This window comes from Triticum dicoccoides, chromosome 5A (assembly GCF_002162155.2).
Source record: "Triticum dicoccoides isolate Atlit2015 ecotype Zavitan chromosome 5A, WEW_v2.0, whole genome shotgun sequence".
Taxonomy (NCBI): Eukaryota; Viridiplantae; Streptophyta; class Magnoliopsida; order Poales; family Poaceae; genus Triticum; species Triticum dicoccoides.
The window spans coordinates 574,695,988-574,715,125 of NC_041388.1; positions in this window are offsets into that span (position 1 = coordinate 574,695,988).

The following is a 19,138-nucleotide window of genomic DNA, read 5'->3' on the forward strand; positions in this document are numbered from 1 at the left end:
CGGCACTTGGGGGCTTCATATATGGAGTATTCAGTCTTTACTAGTGGCTAAGATGAACAACATGGATTTCTTCAAAGTGGCAGTATTTATATTGAAGCAAGTCTTAAGTCATCACTTTGTTTCTGCTCAAGACTTGGGGGCTACAGGTAATATGGATATAAGGGAGAAAAAATCTTCAAATTCTCAGTTTTGAGTAAATCAGATTGATCCGGCGTCACCAATAACTATGACCCGGCGTCGGCAACAATTATGACCTGGTGCTATCAGTATTTACAAACCGGATATTTTGGCAATGATAAACCGGCAAGTTCTACAAGACGGTTGAAAGTCAGATGAGTTTTTTCAAGACCAATATTTTTTAAACCGACGCTTTGGAAGCCGATTCAAGTGGATTATTTATTACAACATTTCTTTATAAGATACCAATATCTGCAAATTGGCTCTAAAGCTGGCCTATTGACCCAGATTTCTCAAAAGAAGTATCTGGATTTTTGCATTGGCAAGGTTTGGACATATCTGTTAAAAGAGATTTGCTATAAGATCTTTGAGTATGCATCCAGGAGGAAATGACAAGGACTTAAAAGATGATCAGGTGTCGGTTCAAGAAAATATTTAACCCAGAGCACAACCTATCAAGTTTGTTCTTGTGTTTATTTTACAGGATCAGTTTAACATGGATAAATCCAAATTAAACTGGGGGCTAATGTCGGGGATATACCCCGCGGTATGACCCGGCCGGAATCATGACCCGGACGGGCTTGACGACTCACCAGAGACCTGGCTGGAGCTTGGCGACTCACCAGAGACCTGGCTGGAGCTTGGCGACTCACTGGCGATCCGCCCGGACATGGCGGTTTACATGTAACCCGCCGGGACATTGTGACTCACTGGAGACACGGCGGGCGGATCAGACGGACGACAAGGCCCAAGGCCCAGCGGTCCGGCTTATACTCTGGTGGGCCGGCATAAGAGGAAAGGGATGACAAATATTTCCTTTACGAGGAAGCAAGACCCGAACTTGTATTCAACTTGTGAGAAAGGATAGACTAGTCCTAGCCCTACTAGGACTCCACATGTAACCCGCCCCTTCAACATATATAAGGAGGGGCAGGGTTCCCCAAAGGGGACAAGAAAGAAAATAATCTCTAGGGCTAGACACAAAGAGCCAGCTTACCGGCGACTCCCTCATGATCATAATGAGACCTAGCCACAAACAGCATGTAGGGTTATTACCGGATGATGTTTCCCGGGGCCTGAAGTTGTCTAAACCCTTGTCTTGTGTTGCATCTCTCGATTCCGCTCAACCCCTCTCAATATACCACATAGATATGTTGGCCTCGCAACTAAGTCCTCACACAAAGGACATCTGCCGTGACAATTCCACGAAAGTGTGGTACTGATACGTCTCCAACGTATCTATAATTTTTGATTGCTCCATGCTATATTATCTACTGGTTTGGACTATATTGGGCTTTATTTTCCACTTTTATATTATTTTGGGACTAACCTATTAACCGCAGGCCTAGCCCAGAATTGTTGTTTTTTGCCTATTTCAGTGTTTCGGATAAACAGAATATCAAACGGAGTCCAAACGGAATAAAATCTTCAGAAACGTGATTTTCTCACCGAACATGATCTAGGAGACTTGGACCCTACTACAAGGGATCAAAGAGGTGGTCACGAGGGTGGGGGCACCCCCCTAGGGCGCGCCCCCTGCCTCGTGGGCCCCTCGGTGCTCCACCGACATACTCCTTCCTCCTATATATACACACGTACCCCCAAATGATCAGAACAGGAGCCAAAAACCTAATTCCACTGCCACAACTTTCTGTATCCACGAGATCCCATCTTGGGGCCTGTTTCTGAGCTCCGCGGGAAGAGGGCTGTCATCACGGAGGGCTTCTACATCATCATAGCCCCTCCGATAAAGTGTGAGTAGTTTACCTCAGACCTTCGGGTCCATAGTTAGTAGCTAGATGGCTTTTTCTCTCTCTTTGAATCTCAATACAAAGTTCTCCCCTCTCTTGTGGAGATCTAATCGATGTAATCTTCTTTTTGCGGTGTGCTTGTTGAGACCGATGAATTGTGGGTTTATGATCAAGTCTATGTATGAATAATATTTGAATCTTCTCTGAATTCTTTTATGCATGATTGGTTATCTTTGCAAGTCTCTTGGAATTATCCATTTGGTTTGGCCAACTAGATTGGTAGTTCTTGCCATGGGAGAAGTGCTTAGCTTTGGCTTCGATCTTGCGGTGTCCTTACCCAGTGATAGAAGGGGAAGGAAGGCACGTATTGTATCGTTGCCATCAAGGTTAACAAGATGGGGTTTATTTCATATTGCATGAGTTTATCTCTCTACATCATGTCATCTTGCTTAAGGCGTTACTCTGTTTTTAACTTATTACTCTAGATGCATGCTGGATAGCGATTGATGAGTGGAGTAATAGTAGTGGATGCAGAATCGTTTCGATCTACTTGTCACGGACGTGATGCCTATATACATGATCATGCCTAGATATTCTCATAATTATGCTCAATTCTATCAATTGCTCAACAGTAATTTGTTCACCCACCATAGAATACTTATGCTCTTGAGAGAAGCCACTAGTGAAACCTATGGCCCCCGGGTCCATTCTCATCATATCAATCTCCATCACTTTTATATTGTTTTGCTATTTACTTTGCTTTTACTTTTTACTTTGCATCTTTATATTAAAAATACCAAAAATATTCTATCTATCAGATCTCACTCTCGTAAGTGACCGTGAAGGGATTGACAACCCCTAATCGCGTTGGTTGCGAGTAGCTATCGCTTTGTGCAGGTACGAGGGACTTGAGCGTGGGCTCCTACTGGATTGATACCTTGGTTCTCAAAAACTAAGGGAAATACTTACGCTACTCTGTTGCATCATCCCTTCCTCTTCGGGGAAAACCAACGCAAGCTCAAGACGTAGCAAGAAGGATTTCTGGCGCCGTTGCCCGGGAGTCTACGCAAAAAGTCAATATACCAAGTACCCATCACAATCCCTATCTCTCGCGTTACATTATTTGCCATTTGCCTCTCGTTTTCCTCTCCCCCCAATTCACCCTTGCCGTTTTATTCGCCCTCTCTCTCTATCCTCCCTCTCTGTTTGCCTCTTTTGTCCGTTTGCTTTTTTTGCTCATGTGCTAGTTTGATTGCTTGTCGTCATGGCTAGTCTCATATCTTCTCCGTTGTCTCCCGAGAGTGAAGTTCTAAATTTTAAACAAAGGGAGGGAGAAAATCTAAAAGATGCTTGGTATAGAATTTGCAATGCTCAAAATAGATCTACCGGGAAACAATCTACCTTAGTTCTTCTTCGCAATTTTTATGTAGGTGTTAATCCTTGGTATAGATATATCCTCGATACCATTACCGGAGGGAACTTCTTGGGTAGCCATGCTTTTGATTCTTATAATGCTATGTTAGATTTATTTGGCTCACCACCTCTTTTGGTTAATGGAACCATGTTAACTTTGGAGCATGTTATGAAAAGACTTGAAATTATTGAAAATAAAGTTGCTACTATTGAATCAATTGAAAATCTAGATAAAAAGATCCACAATCAAATCACTCAATATGGATCTAAGGTAGGAATGACTTTGAAAAATATTAAGGAAAAGGAACCCATAGTTAATGAGAACATGAACTTAGATTCTACTAGAATTGATAAACTTGAGGGTATCATTACGAATTTGGGAACCACTTTTTCTTCCGTAAAGAATACTCCTAGTCCTTCTACTAAAATTGCCAAGCTCATGTATGTTCCTAAAAATAAGCGTGAATCATCTAGTAAGGAAATTGCTGATCTTAAATCTATAAGTATTCATCCCAATTTTTTTGCTATCATTAAAGAACCATTCATTACAACTGAATTTTTCGATCTTGTGCCTAAAAGTTTGATAATTAATAAAAAGAAATAAATTCCTAAAGATGGTAGATGCCTAATTGAATAATTGCCTACCAAAGATGGCAATACCTAGATCTATTCCGGCTTGTTATGCCTAGCTAGGGGCGTTAAACGATAGCGCTTGTTGGGAGGCAACCCAATTTCATTTTTATTCCTTGATTTTTTCTCCTGTTTAGTAATAAATAAATTATTTATCCTCTGTTTTTTTGTGTTTTTTGTGTTTAATTAGTGTTTGTGCCAAGTAGAACCGTTGGGAAGACTTGGGGAAAGTCTTGTTGAACTTGCTGTAAAAAAACAGAAACTTTAGCGCTCACGAGAACTGCTGTCATTTTTATTTGAAGAGCGATATTTATTTAATTCTTTTTGAATATGATTAATAGATAAATTCCTCACGTCCAGCAATTTATTTTAGAATTTTTGGGGTTCCAGATCTTGAGCTAGCTACAGATTACTACAGACTGTTCTGTTTTTGACAGATTCTGTTTTTCGTGTGTTGTTTGCTTATTTTGATGAATCTATGGCTAGTAAAATAGTTTATAATCCATAGAGAATTCGGAATACAGTAGTTTTAACACCAATATAAATAAAGAATGAGTTCATTACAGTACCTTTAAGTGGTATTTTATTTTCTTTCGCTAACGGAGCTCACGAGTTTTCTATTTTGAGTTCTGTGTTGTGAAGTTTTCAAGTTTTGGGTGAATTCTTTTGATGGATCATGGAACAAGGAGTGGAAAGAGCCTAAGCTTGGGGATGCCCATGGCACCCCCAAGATAATCCAAGGACACTAAAAAGTCAAAGCTTGGGGATGCCCCGGAAGGCATCCCCTCTTTCGTCCACTTCCATCGGTAATTTACTTGGAGCTATATTTTTATTCACCAACATGATATGTGTTTTGCTTGGAGCGTCTTGTATTATTTGTGTCTTTGTTTGTTAGTATGCCACAATCATCCTTGATATACACACCTTTTGAGAGAGCCATACATGAATTAAAATTTGATAGAATACTCTATGTGCTTCACTTATATCCTTTGAGCTAGATAATATTGCTCTATGTGCTTCACTTATATCTTTTGAGCTAGACAATTTTGCTCTATGTGCTTCACTTATATCTTTTGAGCTAGATAATTTTGCTCTATGTGCTTCACTTAGATCTTTTAGAGCACGGTGGTGGATTCGTTTTAAAGAAACTATTGATCTCTCATGCTTCACTTAAATTAATTTGAGAGTCTCTTAACAGCATGGTAATTTGCCTAATAATAATATGCTTGGTATTCAAGATTTGTGAAACTTTCTTTTGAGTGTGTTGAATACTAAGAAAAGATTGAAGCATGATAATTGTTTTGAGATATGGAGGTGATAATATTAAAGCCATGCTAGTTGAGTAGTTGTGAATTTAAAGAATACTTGTGTTGAAGTTTGTGATTCCTGTAGCATGCACGTATGGTGAACCGTTATGTGATGAAGTCGGAGCATGATTTATTTATTGATTGTCTTCCTTATGAGTGGCGGTCGGGGACGAGCGATGTTCTTTTCCTACCAATCTATCCCCCTAGGAGCATGCGCGTAATACTTTGCTTTGATAACTTCTAAATTTTTGCAATAAGTATATGAGTTATTTATGAATAATGTTGAGTCCATGGATTATACGCAATCTCACCCTTCCACCTTTGCTAGCCTCTCTCATACCGCGCAACTTTCACCGGTATCATACACCTACCATATACCTTCCTCAAAACAGCCACCATACCTACCTATTATGGCATTTCCATAGCCATTCCGAGATATATTGCCATGCAACTTTCCACCATATAGTTCATCATGACACATCCATCATTGTCATATTGCTTAGCATGATCATGTAGTTGACATAGTATTTGTGGTAAAGCCATCATTAATAATTCTTTCATACTTGTCACTCTTGATTCATTGCATATCCCGGTACACCGCCGGAGGCATTCATATAGAGTCATACTTTGTTTTAGTATCGAGTTGTAATCATTGAGTTGTAAATAAATAGAAGTGTGATGATCATCATTCAATAGAGCATTGTCCCAAAAAAAAAGTCCAAAGAAAAAAAGGCCCAAAAAATATAAATAAATAAAAAAGGGACAATGCTACAATCCTTTTTTCCACACTTGTGCTTCAAAGTAGCACCATGATATAGCAAGTCTCATATATTGTTCTTCAAAGTAGCACCATATTCTTCATATAGAGAGTCTCATATGTTGTCACTTTCATATACTAGTGGGAATTTTACGTTATAGAACTTGGCTTGTATATTCCAATGATGGGCTTCCTCAAATTGCCCTAGGTCTTCGTGAGCAAGCAAGTTGGATGCACACCCACTAGTTTCTTTTGTTGAGCTTTCATACATTTATAGCTCTAGTGCATTCGTTGCATGGCAATCCCTACTCTCTCACATTGATATCTATTGATGGGCATCTCCATAGCCCATTGATACGCCTAGTCGATGTGAGACTATCTTCTCCTTTTTGTCTTCTCCACAACCACCATTCTATTCCACCTATAGTGCTATATCCATGGCTCACGCTCATGTATTGCGTGAAAATTGAAAAAGTTTTGAAAAAGTTAGAGTATGAAACAATTGCTTGGCTTGTCATCGGGGTTGTGCATGATTTAAATACTTTGTGTGGGGAAGACGGAGCATAGCCAGACTATATGATTTTGTAGGGATAACTTTCTTTGGCCATGTTATTTTGAGAAGACATAATTGAAGGAAATATGCCCTAGAGGCAATAATAAAGTTATTATTTATTTCCTTATATCATGATAAATGTTTATTATTCATGCTAGAATTGTATTAACCGGAAACATAATACATGTGTGAATACATAGACAAACAAAGTGTCACTAGTATGCCTCTACTTGACTAGCTCGTTGATCAAAGATGGTTATGTTTCCTAACCATAGACATGAGTTGTCATTTTATTAACAGGATCACATCATTAGGAGAATGATGTGATTTACTTGACCCATTCCATTAGCATAGCACTTGATCGTTTAGTTTGTTGATATTGCTTTCTTCATAACTTATACATGTTCCTCTAACTATGAGATTATGCAAATCCCGTTTACCGGAGGAACACTTTATGTGCTACCAAACGTCACAACCTAACTGGGTGATTATAAAGGTGCTCTACAGGTGTCTCCGAAGGTACTTGTTGGGTTGGCATATTTCGAGATTAGGATTTGTCACTCCGATTGTCGGAGAGGTATCTCTGGGCTCTCCCGGTAATGCACATCACTTAAGCCTTGCAAGCATTGCAACTAATGAGTTAGTTGTGGGATGATGTATTACAGAACGAGTAACGAGACTTGACGGTAACGAGATTGAACTAGGTATTGAGATACCAACGATCGAGATCGGGCAAGTAACATACCGATGACAAAGGGAACAACGTATGTTGTTATGCTGTCTGACCGATAAAGATCTTCGTAGAATATGTAGGAGCCAATGTGAGCATCCAGGTTCCGCTATTGGTTATTGACCGGAGACGTGTCTCGGTCATGTCTACATTGTTCTCGAACCCGTAGGGTCCGCATGCTTAACGTTACGATGACAGTTTCATTATGAGTTTATATATTTTGATGTACCGAAGGTTGTTCGGAGTCCCGAATGTGATCACGGACTTGACGAGGAGTCTCGAAATGGTCGAGACATAAAGATAGATATATTGGACGACTATATTTGGACACCGGAAAGGTTCCGGGTAAGATTGGGACAATACCGGATCACCGAGAGGTTATCGGAACCCCCCCCGGAGGTATATGGGCCTTGTTGGGCCTTAGTGGAAAGGAGGGGAAAGGAGCAAGGGAGGGGGCGCCCCTCCCCCCCAAGCCCAATCCGAATTGGGAAGGGGGGCGCCCCCCCCCCTTCCTTCCTCCCTCCTTCAACTTCCTTCCCTCTCCTACTCCTAATAGGTAAAAGGGGAGTCCTACTCCCGGTGGGAGTTGGACTCCCCCCCTTGGGCGCGCCACCCTCCTTGGCCGGCCCCCTCCTCCACTCCTTTATATACGGGAGCAGGGGCACCCCAGAGACACAACAATTGATCATTGATCTCTTAGCCGTGTGCGGTGCCCCCCTCCACCATAATCATCGATAATATTGTAGCGGTGCTAAGGCGAAGCCCTGCGACAGTAGAACATCAAGATCGTCACCATGCCATCGTGCTGACGGAACTCATCCCTGACACTTTGCTGGATCGAAGTCCGGGGATCGTCATCGAGCTGAACATGTGCAAAAACTCGGAGGTGTCGTAGTTTCGGTGCTTGATCGGTCGGGCCGTGAAGATGTACGACTACATCAAGCGCATTGTTATAACGCTTCCGCTTCCGGTCTACGAGGGTACGTAGACAACACTCTCCCCTCTCGTTGATGTGCATCACCGTGATCTTGCGTGTGCGTAGGAAAATTTTGAAATTAATACGTTCCCTAACAGTGGCATCCGAGCCTAGGTTTTATGCGTTGATGTTATATGCACGAGTAGAACACAAGTGAGTTGTGGGCGATATAAGTCATACTGCTTACCAGCATGTCATACTTTGGTTTGGCGGTATTGTTGGATGAAGCGGCCCGGACCGACATTACGTGTACGCTTACGCGAGACTGGTTTTACCGCCGTGCTATGCACACAGGTGACTAGCGGGTGTCAGTTTCCCCAACTTTAGTTGAACCGAGTGTGGCTACGCCCGGTCCTTGGGAAGGTTAAAATAGCACCAACTTGACAAACTATCGTTGTGTTTTTGATGCGTAGGTAAGAACGGTTCTTGCTCAGCCTGTAGCAGCCACGTAAAACTTGCAACAACAAAGTAGAGGACGTCTAACTTGTTTTTGCAGGGCATGTTGTGATGTGATATGGTCAAGACGTGATGAGATATAAGTTGTTGTATGAGATGATCATGTTTTATCGGCAACTGGCAAAAGCCTTATGGTTGTCTCTCTATTGCATAAGACGCAAGTGCCAAATAATTGCTTTACTTTATCGCTATGCGATAGCAATAGTTGCAAGAGCAATAGTTGGCGAGACGACCATGTGACGACACATTGATATAGATCAAGATGATGGAGATCATGGTGTCATGCCGGTGACGATGGAGATCATGACGATGCTTTGCAGATGGAGATCAAAAGCACAAGATGATGATGGCCATATCATGTCACATATTTTGATTGCATGTGATGTTTATCTTTTATGCATCTTATCTTGCTTTGATTGACGGTAGCATTATAAGATGATCTCTCACTAATTATCAAGGTAAAAGTGTTCTCCCTGAGTATGCACCGTTGCCAAAGTTCGTTGTGCCCAGACACCACATGATGATCGGGTGTGATAAGCTCTACGTCCATCTACAACGGGTGCAAGCCAGTTTTGCACACGCAGAATACTCAGGTTAAACTTGACGAGCCTAGCATATGCAGATATGGCCTCGGAACATTGAAACCGAAAGGTCGAGCGTGAATCATATAGTAGATATGATCAACATAGTGATGTTCACCATTGAAAATTACTCCATTTCATGTGATGATCGGTTATGGTTTAGTTGATTTGGATCACGTGATCACTTAGAAGATTAGAGGGATGTCTTTCTAAGTGGGAGTTCTTAAGTAATATGATTAATTGAACTTAAATTTATCATGAACTTAGTCCTGGTAGTATTTGCATATCTATGTTGTAGATCAATAGCTCGCGTTATTGCTTCCCTATATTTTAGATATGTTCCTAGAGAAAACTAAGTTGAAAGATGATAGTAGCAATGATGCGGACTGGGTCCGTGATCTAGGGTTTATCCTCATTGCTGCACAGAAGAATTATGTCCTTGATGCATCGCTAGGTGACTAACCTATTGCAGGAGCAGATGCAGACGTTATGAACGTTTGGCTAGCTCAATATGATGACTACTTGATAGTTTAGTGCACCATGCTTAACGGCTTAGAATCGGGACTTCAAAGATGTTTTGAATGTCATGGACCATATGAGATGTTCCAGGAGTTGAAGTTAATATTTCAAGCAAATACCCGATTTGAGAGATATGAAGTCTCCAACAAGTTCTATATCTAAAAAGATGGAGGAGAATAGCTCAAGCAGTGAGCATGTACTCAGATTGTCTGGGTACTATAATCGCTTGAATCAAGTGGGAATTAATATTCCAGATAAGATAGTGATTGACAGAATTCTCTAGCCACCATCACTAAGTTAGTAGAACTTCGTGATGAACTATGATATGCAAGGGATAACGGAAACGATTCCCAAGCTATTCGTAATGCTGAAATCAACGAAGGTAGAAATCAAGAAAAATATCAAGTGTTGATGGTAGACAAGACCACTAGTTTCAAGAAAAGGGAAAAGGGAAGAAGGGGAACTTCAAGAAGAACGGCAAGCAAGTTGCTGCTCAAGTGAAGAAGCCCAAGTCTGGTCCTAAGCCTGAGACTAAGTGCTTCTACTACAAAGGGACTGGTCACTGGAAGCGGAACTGCCCCAAGTATTTGGCGGATAAGAAGGATGGCAAAGTGAACAAAGGTATATTTGATATACAGATTATTGATGTGTATTTTACTAGTGTTCGTAGTAGCCCTTCGGTAGTTGCTAAGAGTAGTAACTTGAAACAAGAGTTGCAGAATGAACAGAGACTAGTTAAGGGTGAAGTGACGATGTGTGTTGGAAGTGGTTCCAAGATTGATATGATCATCATCGCACACGCCCTATACTTTCGGGATTAGTGTTGAACCTAAATAAGTGTTATTTGGTGTTTGCGTTCAGCATGAATATGATTTGATCATGTTTATTGCAATATGGTTATTCATTTAAGTAAGAGAATAAATTGTTGTTCTGTTTACATGAATAAAACCTTATATGGTTACACACCCAATGAAAATGGTTCGTTGGATCTCGATCGTAGTGATACACATATTCATAATATTGAAGCCAAAAGATGCAAAGTTAATAATGATAATGCAACTTATTTGTGGCACTGCCGTTTAGGTCATATTGGTGTAAAGCGCATGAAGAAAATCCATGCTGATGGGCTTTTGGAATCACTTGATTATGAATCAGTTGATGCTTGCGAACCATGCCTCATGGGCAAGATGACTAATACTCTGTTCTCCGGAACAATGGAGCAAGCAACAAACTTGTTGGAAATAATACATACTGATGTATGCAGTCCAATGAGTATTGAGGCTCGCGGCGGGTATCGTTATTTTCTGACCTTCACAGATGATTTGAGCAGATATGGGTATATCTACTTGATGAAACATAAGTCTGAAACATTTGAAAAGTTCAAAGAATTTTACAGTGAAGTGGAAAATCATCGTAACAAGAAAATAAAGTTTCTACGATCTGATCGCAGAGACGAATATTTGAGTTACGAGTTTGGCCTTCAATTAAAACAATGTGCAATAGTTTCACAAACTCATGCCACCTGGAACACCACAGTATAATGGTGTGTCCGAACGTCATAACCGTACTTTATTTGATATAGTGCAATCTATGATGTCTCTTACCGATTTACCACTATCGTTTTGGGGTTATGCATTAGAGACAGCTGCATTCACATTAAAAAGGGCACCATCTAAATCCGATGAGACGACACTGTATGACCTATGGTTTAGCAAGAAACCTAAGCTGTCGTTTCTTAAAGTTTGAGGTTGCAATGCTTATGTGAAAAAGTTTCAACCTGATAAGCTCTAACCCAAATCGGAGAAGTGCGTCTTCATAGGATACCCAAAAGAAAATGTTGGGTACACCTTCTATCACAGATCCGAAGGCAATATATTCGTTGCTTTGAATGGATCCTTTCTAGAAAAGGAGTTTCTCTCGAAAGAAGTGAGTGGGAGGAAAGTAGAACTTGATGAGGTAACTGTACCTGCTCCCTTATTGGAAAGTAGTTCATCACAGAAATCTGTTCCTGTGATTACTACACCAATTAGTGAGGAAGCTAATGATGATGATCATGTAACTTCGGATCAAGTTACTACCAAACCTCGTAGGTAAACCAGAGTGAGATCCGCACCAGAGTGGTATGGTAATCCTGTTCTGGGGGTCATGTTACTTGACCATGACGAGTCTACGAACTATGACGAAGCAATGATGAGCCCAGATTCCGCGAAATGGCTTGAGGCCATGAAATCTGAGATGAGATCCATGTATGAGAACAAAGTATGGACTTTGATTGACTTGCCCATTGATCGGCGAGCCATTGATATTAAATGGATCTTCAAGAGGAAGACGGACGCTGATAGTAGTGTCACTATCTACAAAAGCTAGAATTGTCGCAAAAAGGTTTTCGACAAGTTCAAGGTGTTGACTATGATGAGAGTTTCTCACTCGTATCTATGCTTAAGTCTGTCTGAATCATGTTAGCAATTGCCGCATTTTATGAAATCTGGCAAGTGGATAAACAAAACTGCATTCCTTATAGATTTATTAAAGAAGAGTTGTATATGATGCAACAAGAAAGTTTTGTCAATCCTAAAGGTGCTAACAAAATATGCAAGCTCCAGCGATCCATCTTTGGACTGGTGCAAGCATCTCGGAGTTGGAATATATGCTTTGATAAGTTGATCAAAGCATATAGTTTTATACAGACTTGCAGTGAAGCCTGTATTTACAAGAAAGTGAGTGGGAGCACTACAGCATTTCTGATAAGTATATGTGAATAACATATTGTTGATCGGAGATAATGTAGAATTATTCTGCAAAGCATAAAGGAGTGTTTGAAAGGAGTTTTTCAAAGAAAGACCTCGGTGAAGCTGCTTACATATTGAGCATCAAGATCTATAGAGATAGAGCAAGACGCTTGATAAGTTTTTCAATGAGTACATACCTTGACAAGATTTTGAAGCAGTTCAAATAGAACAGTCAAAGAAAGAGTTCTTGCCTGTGTTACAAGGTGTGAAGTTGAGTAAGACACAAAACCCGACCACGGCAGAAGATAGAGAGAGAATGAGAGTCATTCCCTATGCCTCAGCCATAGGTTCTATAAAGTATGCCATGCTGTGTGCCAGACCTATTGTATACCCTGCCCTGTGTTTGGCAAGGGAGTACAATAGTGATCTAGGAGTAGATCACTGGACATTGGTCAAAATTATCCTTAGTGGAATAAGGATATGTTTCTCGATTATGGAGGTGACAAAAGGTTCGTCGTAAAGGGTTACGTCAATGCAAGTTTTGACACTGATCCAGATGACTCAAAGTCTCAATCTGGATACATATTGAAAGTGGGAGCAATTAGCTAGAGTAGCTCCGTGCAGAGCATTGTTGACATAGAAAATTGCAAAATACATACGGATCTGAATGTGGCAGACCCGTTGACTAAACTTCCCTCACAAGCAAAACATGATCACACCTTAGTACTCTTTGGGTATTAATCACATAGCGATGTGAACTAGATTATTGACTCTAGTAAACCCTTCGGGTGTTGGTTACATGATGATGTGAACTATTGATGTTAAATCACATGGCGATGTGAACTAGATTATTGACTCTAGTGCAAGTGGGAGTGACGGTGTCCTGGACAAGGGGGTACTCACCACGTCATCTCCCGATCTATTAGATTGGGCTGAGGACCCCCATGGCCATATACTCATGGGCAAGTTTGGATAGCTGCCGCATACAAGGACTATTCCACAATACTTGGCGATCAAGACAAGGACTCCTCCCCACTGGCGTATTCGGTTAGGACTCTTGTTATCCTAGGCCTCTGGTGCATTATATAAACCGAGGCCAGGCTAGTCGATAGATATACAACAATCATACCATAGGCTAGCTTCTAGGGTTTAGCCTCCTTGATCTCGTGGTAGATCTACTCTTGTACTACCCATATCATCAATATTAATCAAGCAGGACGTAGGGTTTTACCTCCATCAAGAGGGCCCGAACCTGGATAAAACATTGTGTCCCTTGTCTCCTGTTACCATCCGGCCTAGACGCATAGTTCGGGACCCCCTACCCGAGATCCGCCGGTTTTGACACCAACATTGGTGCTTTCATTGAGAGTTCCGCTGTGTGATCGACAAAAGGATCGATGGCTCGCCTGCAGATCAACTGCGACTTCGGCGTCTTCGTCACCAGTTCGACTGGTCACCTTGGTTCGACCAAGAATTGCGCCCCATGTTCGGATCACCATGTTCGGACGAGGGCCTTCATCAAACATCAACTCCGATCTCTATCAAGATCATGGAGGAATCATCTATGGAGCTCGGGGGCTCAACGTCAACAATGCCCTCAAGCGACCGTGCTGTTTTTTTGGACAGCAAACTCGTATCTGCCGCCACGACCTCCTCGAGTATCGCTTTGACGATAGCTTTGGTGGAATTGTGCGGAATTGAGTCTATAACAACCCCAGAAAATTTCATTGAGTTCCGATGGAGGAATCTCTGGCAATCCACGATATACCGGAAACCTGTCAAATCTGGATGGGAATTTGGATGAGTTTAGGGCGTGGTGTCCAGCTTCTAGCTCGGACGTCCTTTGGAAGATCCAACCATTGATCGGCTGCGTAATTCCTATATCTACCACCTCTCAAAATTTCAGCTCGATCCGACCGTTCAAACTCCGGGAACCTTCCGATTAGTGCATCACTTTTCGGATCTGTTTTCTGCACAAAAACGAATCCGACCCGAGTTCATCTTTTTTATGAACGGGATTTCGGACATCCCTTTTGAAGGAAGTTTTGTATGGGGTATTGTGTTTTGTTTCTGAACACATCCCACTAACTTTAAGATCTTTTGAACATGATCTTCAACATCATGCTGGTGTCAAACCAGTCCGGCAATATTACTCCACGGCTGCCGACCTGCGCTAGACACGTCGTCACTTTAGCCGAGCTCAACTTCTTCGGATCATCATCTCGGCAGGCCGAACAAAAGTCCGGCATCGCGAAGGATAAATCATCATCAACATCGCCGCCCCATGGATTACACAGAGCGGGCATACCGGCATCGCCGCACGGTCGCTTCATAAAGCCGGCATCGACCATGTCACGACCTGCATCGACAGGGCCGCACTATTTCTTCTTCAACCTGGTGTCCATCACGCCGACCTACTTCGACTCATCGGCTGACGTCGAGGCTTCGACATCTCGGCTGGACCGGGGGCTTCGCCATCTCTTCATCAACCTACTCCGGACACTTCGGCGTCACTAGCCGACCAGCTCCGTCACGTTAGCCGGGCCGAGGGCTTTGCCTCGGTGAGTCAACCTTTACCAGCATTACCATGCCGTCATTTTATCACCCATCAGGCAATGGGTGTGCGGAGGGAGTCCCAATTTTGGGAATCACCTTCCTTCGGATTGCTACAACAAATAAACCAGGTGCTATCAATCCCAGTATTTTTTGCTTGTTTGGGTTCATTTTTCCCAAGGAATTATTACTCTGATTTGTCCATGATATGTACACAGGTCTATCAAATGGTGACCGCATTAACGACGGTCGCGTGGTGGTTCGATCAGTTTCCGTACATAGTCCGTCGAACGCCGCATCCGGAGCTCAGACCGACCTGTGAATTCAGGCTTTGCCACGCCTTTGCTACATCACGCCGACACCCTGCATCGACATTGACTTCGACGCCAGGCCATATTTCTTCTATTCCTCACTTTGCATAAATTATTTATTATGCAACATTTTTTTATTATCATTATTACTATTATCTCCGGTTGCACTTTTTTTGTGCACAGGAAAATGATCCGGGGACTTCGGCGTCACTCTGCCAGTCTGCATTGACCGTGCTATGTCACCACTTCGGCGTGTCGAGCTCTCCGCTCCGCCACCTCGGGACCAGCTTGGGGGATGGAACCTTGCCCCGCATCAAGCTCGGACTGCGCCATCAATACCAAACACATTAACCAGCTAAGTCGCTTTCATGCTCAAAGCTTTAATTTCTAACTTGCGTTCGGTTCGACCAAGCATTATACTTTTTTGGAAAAAAGTTGCTTGTAAAAAATTTCCTTGTCCAAACTTTGTTTGTGACGCATAAATTCAAATACCTTCATTTGGGGGATTCCTTCATGAAGCTTTTCCACTTGCATATGATTATACTTGTACGGCTTCGTTCCTTGTTCATGTATTATGCCACAATATGCACCATATAGACTTAAGCGATTTGCAAGCTGGGTTGCCTCGCTCCTGTGTTTACCCCTACATTCCCGATTGTTCGGCTAGGGAGTAAAGGGAGCACCTCTGCGATTGTCACGATCGGGTCGCCCGAGCCGGACCTCAGACTGGGTGAAGCCGAAAGCTAGCGCTCTTATAGTTTTCAATGATGGTCGGCACACAACGGAACTCATGAGTACAAAAAATCTATTGCACAAGTCTCATAATAACAATGAGCACCGAAGAAAGGTATCGGTGGGGGTACTATTTTCTTTGAAGATGCTTCTTACACTTCACGGTAATATAGCATAACTTCCCTGAGCGCGCTTTGTCTGTTACAGCCTTATGGCCTGATTGCCTGGTTATTGGAAACACCGTCGATATTCTCGACCGATGGAGTACATAGCACTTTTTGGTCCTTGACCGAAGAGGGAGAAGCTGACGGTCGGTTAAGACGCGTTTAAAGTTCGGTTGAACATAGATATGATATAAGTACTTCGGTACATGCAATCATTCTTCTACCCAAGTCACTTGGGGGCTCTTAAGTTTATTTGAGCCGCTTTATAATAAGTGTTCTTCTTCTTAGTCGTTGCAAAGTTTTATTATTATTATTTATCACTCCTTTTTTTGACACGGGTGTGCGGTCACTAGCCGGGGAGCCTAATTTCTCTCTCAAAGCCACTAGAGTTTAATTTTCTAAACTGGCCTGATGAGAAGTACTCCGCCCTCGGGATAGGAGGTTGAAGCCGTAGGCTGACTCGCTCGAAGTCTTGAGATAGGATATATCATGTTAAAGCACGACAGAAGCACTTCTTTTTTCTAAGACCAACTTTCGGATTAGCACCGAACACTTGATATTGTTCGGACGTCATGTTTTTACTGACGTTTCTTGGTTTTCCAAGCTTTTTGGCACTTTTAAACTATTTGTGCTTTTCCAGCATTAGTCTCGCAGTGCAACGCCGGACACCTTTAGGGATTTGGCAAAAACATTCTCAGATATTGCTATATATGCATCGGTTTCGAATTGTGTCTTTGGTCAATAGTTGGGTTGCCCGGCTCCTACACTTGCTTCCTACGTTCCGTTTTGTTCGGCTAGGCGTGCAAAGGGAGAACCACTGCGATTGTGCTTCCAGCTCACATGGTTAAGCACCTCAGTGGAGAAAGCCGAAAACTGACTTTCACAAATAAGTGTAAATTGGTCAGCAATCCGATGACTATGTTAAATGATGGGCCATTCATAACATTGGCCAAAGTGTTTACGGCTTGACCTCGATTGTCGCCGAACACTACCGGGGGCTATTAACTAGCCTCGCAAACTAAATCCTCGATATTTTCTCTTACATTAGAGCTGAGGTTTCATGATCATGCTTAGCATGACAACCCAAAGAAAGAAACCAATAGCGGGACTATTTTCTTTGGAAGACATTTCTTATGTTAAACCGTAATATAACATATCTCTCTGCGTACCTTTGTTTATAAAACCATATGGCCAGATTGCCTTGTTTGTCGTAAATCTTTGCCCTCATAAAGGCTTTATAAAGTAGGACAAACACTCCTCGGCTACTGGCCGAGGAGGTGGAAGGCGATGGTCGGTCAACAAAGTTTTGTACAATGCGGATCCGAGCATTAATGACGTAAAGTACTTGGATACATAGAGTCATTACACATAATTTGTGATTTTACTATGGATATTGATGCTTAATTCGGCCACCCGTGCCCGCATTAAGGCTCGGGGGCTACTGGGCTTTGGGCTTATTATTTACAAATATTAAAGGGGCACATCGATCCCCTGATCTGGTGTTGCCACCTGACCAGTGTCTCGGGGGCTACTGCATTGCCTGTTCAATGCACAAAATTTTAAGTGCAATACAGTTGCCAAGGAGATTTTGATCCTCAGGTTGGTCGGCCGCACCCAACCTGAGTCTCGAGGACTACGCACGCCGCTTTTTGTGTCCCGAAGTATTCTGCCGAGCTAGGACTTGATCCTCAGGCCGATTTTGCAAATCAACCTGAGTCACAGCGGCTACTGGGATCAGCGGTCTTACGTCATCCTTCAGGTGCATCTCGGGTTTTAGACCGATACACACCTTGAGGGCTACTAGCCATATATCTCGGTAGAGAATAAATTGCAATAATAAAAAATATTGACAAAAAATCGGCCCACAGTCGGGGTGGTGCACCACCTCGGAAGCAGTCCGGCATAAAGCTCGGGCGCTAGTGGCTGGCTCCATAGAGGGCATTTCCGGCATTAAGCTCGGCTAAACTCCTTCAACTTTTTTGAACCAAGGTGATATGACACCTCGGATATAATCCGGCGTTGGAGCTGGGACACTGTCCGGCGTTGGAGCTCGGATATAGTCCAGCATTGAAGCTCGGATACATAGTCCGGCGTTGGAGCTCGGATACATTCCGGCGTTAGAGCTGGGAAGCGGTCCGGCGTTGGTGCTCATCTGCAAAAGATACCTCGAATGCAGTCCAGCGTTGGAGCTCGGACGCAAGAGGACGCTGCCGCCCGGGAACAATTTCAAACCCGAGGTGTGGCATAAAAATAACAAGGCATTGATAAAGGCCAGAAACTTAAAGGGGCTCCTCGGATACCCGACGTGTAAACTCGCCGAATGCATTTCGGCGATCCTCAAGATCAAAGATGAGAAGATTTGTTGAACTAGTTTTCAAGACCGTCAACCAAAGATGAAGAACAGTTAGGAAGAATCGAGGAGCATCCCTAACTTGAAGACCGGTTCAGGGGGCTACTGACGGTGTCCTGGACTAGGGGGTACTCACCACGTCATCTCCCGATCTATTAGATTGGGCCGAGGACCCCCATGGACGTATACTCATGGGCCAGTTCGGACAGCTGCCGCATACAAGGAATATTCCACAAGACTTGGCGATCAAGACAAGGACTCCTCCCCACCGGCGTATTCGGCTAGGGCTCTTGTTATCCTAGGCCTCTAGTGCATTATATAAACCGAGGCCAGGCTAGTCGATAGATATACAACAATCATACCATAGGCTAGCTTCTAGGGTTTAGCCTCCTTGATCTCGTGGTAGATCTACTCTTGTACTACCCATATCATCAATATTAATCAAGCAG